Genomic DNA, 4,110 nt, shown 5'->3' with positions numbered 1-4,110 from the left:
CCCCCCACCCAACAGGGCCAACCAAATACTCCCAACAAAACGCGTTACTGCGCAAAAGAGGGTCAATTCCTCTCTGTCCCACAAATGGCGGCAAAGGGGGACAGGCTGTTTAGGACCCCCCATCCGGGAAGGGCTTGGAGGCAGACAAAAGGGGCCTTGGGGGAAATGGACCGCCTTGCCCCCCCCCCAACGCTGTACGGAGAAGCCAGAGGAGGCAGAGACGGGTGGCGCAGCCCCACCTCTTTCCCTGTGCCCCCTGCCCGGGACGAGGCTGGAGAGGCCCCATGTGTGCTGCCCTGGGTCACCGCAGCGATCCCACAGCAGAAGGGTGGCTGCAGCCAGCCCCCCTGTGTGCCTGCCCCTGGTTGCTGCGCGATCTCAGAGCAGAACGGGCAGCCCCACCTGTCCACAGTTCAAGCCAGAGTACAACAAACAGTGGAGGCCAGGAGCCTGAGAGATCAACAAAGAGGGGCGCCTTTCTCCAAGCCTCCATGCCCCCAGCAGACACAAACACCAGGCGCACACACACACACACACACACACACTCCCTCCTCTGAGCCTCCAATGTGGCTGGGGGCAGATCCCCAGCAGACACATACACATAGACACACACACACACACACACACTGGAACACCTGCTCCGAGCCTCTGCTGCCAGACTGTGGCCATCAGTAGGACATCCACTGAGGGCTCCCGGACTGAGGGCAGGCTGGGCTGAGGGAACCCCACCCCCAGTGCACAAATTTCATGCACCGGGCCTCTAGTATTACATAAAAATCATATTGCTAGGGGCAAGAAATGGTACAACTTATTTGAGGTCAATTGGAAAAGGTAAAGTAAGAGACATAATGATAGTTTACCCCTTTCAAAACATCTTCCCAGATACCCTATATAATAAAAGAGAAACATGTAAATTGACCATCCCTCCACTATCATCACCAGCCAATCAGGAATGGGTATGCAAATTAACCTCATAGCCTCCATGGAGACTGACAGCAGGTAGGAGGCAGCTCCCAGCACAGCCTGCTTGGCCGTCGCCGCAGCGACCTGGGAGCAGGCAAACGCCGCCCACAGGCAGCTCCCAGCACAGCCTGCTTGGCCGTCACCATGGCAACCCTGGAGCAGGGAAGCGTGGCTGCAGGCAGCACCCAGCATGGCCTGCTTGGCAGTCACTGTGGTGTGGAGCAGGCAGGCTCTGCAGAGAGCAGAGAACCATGGGGAGCAGGCCTAAGCCGTCAGTAGGACATCCCCTGAGGGCTTCCAGTTTGGAGAGGGTGCAGGTCAGGCTGAGGGACACATCCTGCCCCCCCATGCACGAATTTCATACACTGGTCCTCTAGTGAAGTAAAGAAAATCAAATCCATAGCTGGAAGTTAAATGGTAGATTCTAGAAAGGCACAATCCATAATTATTGAGGTTATATAAAAATAAATGTAAACTGAATTTATGGGAATATTTTTTGGGAAAATAACCAAATATCCAAAACTTCTGAATCAAAGATGCCACCTCCTATAGATAGAATGGTAGAAGAGGCAAATAGTTATTCATCAGTTGTTTACCACATATTTGTGTACTTGCAGTATACACATGATCATGTCTGGCTACCCTTTAGAAGCTTATGATGAAAGGCACAATAATATCAAATTGTTAAAAGTGCAAAAGTGGTGGATATGTCATAAGGTTCCCATATCAAAGGAGTCAAGGAAAAACAGTTGGGGAACAGGAGAAGGACAAGTTCACTGCTGTGCATTATACTTGCCTGAGAGGAATTTATGATGAAAAAGAGTTTTGAGTTGGGCCTTGAAGGATAGTTAGTATTAAGGCAACTCAAGGTAGTGTGTGCACTGGAAAGGTATTTAGTTAGCATGGGCCACTTGTGAAATTCCATAATGCAGGAATTCTGCACCATAGTTCTTTTCCACCATATATTACTAAGTATCATACTGTGATATTGTCTATTGCAATACAGAATTGTTTAAAGCTATTCAGAAAATGTGGTTTATACTAATGTAATATCCTTTGATTTACCTGTTACTAACACCTGCCTTCAGATCTTTTGGTTGAGCTTCTAGTGTAGCCATGTCACAGTGTATATAGGTTAGGACTAGTGTTATAAATATGGGAAATATTCTGTCACTCCAAATGGACTATCAGTGTTGCACATTTGAAGTGGATAAGTGTGTTTTCAAGCTGTATCAGAAAGCATATTACCCTAAACTGAGGGTAAACAGGTTACCCTAAACATGTTTTATTTTCTAGGTACTGAAACATTCTGACCTCTAAGTGATTTGGAGATATATATATATATATATATATATATATATATATATATATATCCTATATAATAAAAGCCTAATATGCTAAGTTTTTGGTCGTCCAGTTGTCCCTTCAACCAATCAAAGCATAATATGCTAATGATATGCTAAGGTTGCTCAACAGCTCACTATGACATGCACTGACCACCAGGGGGCAAACGCTCCAATTGGTAGGTTAGCTTGCTGCTGGGGTACAGCCAATCAGGACTGAGCAAGATGGGCCAGACATTCCCTAGAGCCCTCCCACAGTCCCTCCCCAGCTGGCCAACCTCCTGCGTCCCTCCCCAGCCCCCGGCCCCAATCGTGTACCAGTGGGGTCCCTCCATCTGGTCTGCACCCTCTTGCAATCTGGGACCCCTTGGGGGATGTTGGAGAGCCAGTTTTGGCCCGATCCCACAGGCCAGGCCGAGGGACCCCACTGGTACACGAATTTGTGCACCGGGCCTCTAATCTATATCTATATCTATATCTATATCTATATCTATATCTATATCTATATCTATATCTATATATCTATATAAAATGACCTTTTCACTCTGGACTATATCTATATAAAATGACCTTTTCACTCTGGACTTTTGGGGTTGGAGTAAAGAAATCTTTTTCAATCCAATTAGCATAGGATCTTATAAAAGTAGTTGGTAAACTAATATAAATCTTATGTTAATCCAATGCATTTCCTCTAAAATTGGTACATTCTGCCATAAGCATGAATTAAATACATGAGCAAGTAAAGAAATTTGAGAATTTGAAAAGTTTATGAATTCTCCCAAACATAGCTCTTCCTGTTTTCTAATCAAGAACTTTTGTCCTAGCTGGTTTTGCTCAGTGGATAGAGCATAGGCCTGTGGTTTCAATTCTGGTCAAGGGCACGTGTCTGGTTTGCAGGCTTGATCCCCAGTAGGGGGCATGCAGGAGGCAGCCAATCAGTGATTCTCTCTTAACATTGCTATTTCTGTCTCTCCCTTTCCCTTCCTCTGTGAATTAAATAAAAATCTACACTAATAAAAGAGAAACATGGTAATTAGCGTACGACCGCTACCCTTCCCATTGGCTAATCAGGGAGATATGCAAATTAACTGTCATCCAAGATGGCGGCCAGCAGCAGGCAGCTGATGCGAACAGGGAGGCTTGCTTCCTTCAGTGACAGAGGACTCCAACGTTCCCCGCCTGCCTTGCCGGCCTCTGAGCTTCAGTTGGAAACATTGTAACATTTATAGAAGATCAACAAAACCCCAGAAACCTCCTGTCAGTCAGCCGGGATCTCAGAGCTGGAGTCGCAACATTGTTTTGAATACAGAAAACAAAGGCCAGAAACCTGCTTTCAGCTGAGCCTCAGAGAGAAAGCCGGCTCTCAGCTCCAGTGACAGCCATAGAAGGTAAATAAATGCGAGAATAAAAAAAAAAGAAAAAAAGGAGAGCTTTGGAGCTTCAGTCGCCCGCCAGCCTGAAAACGGCCCTCAGCCCCTCACCCAGACTGGCCAGGCACCCCAGTGGGGACCCCCACCCTGAAGCAACAAGATGGCAGTTAATTTGCATACTGAAGGCAGGCGGCAGCAGGCAAGGCTGTCTGTGGTCTGGGACCCGAATCTGTGACCCTGCTGGGCTGGATCAGCGGAGCCGTGAGGCCTCCGGGCACCAGGATCTGCGTGACAGGGGGCAGCGCCCCAATCCCCTGATCGGCCCTGCTCTGTGCGTGGCGGGGGTGGCGGCTGCAACTTCCCTATCGACCCTGCCTTGAGTGTGACAGGGGGCGGTGCCCCACCCCCCCAATCAGCCCTGCTCTGAGCTCGAC

Source organism: Myotis lucifugus, unplaced genomic scaffold (genome assembly GCF_000147115.1).
Source record: "Myotis lucifugus unplaced genomic scaffold, Myoluc2.0 scaffold_16, whole genome shotgun sequence".
NCBI lineage: Eukaryota > Metazoa > Chordata > Mammalia > Chiroptera > Vespertilionidae > Myotis > Myotis lucifugus.
Note: the sequence above shows the minus strand (reverse complement) of the source record.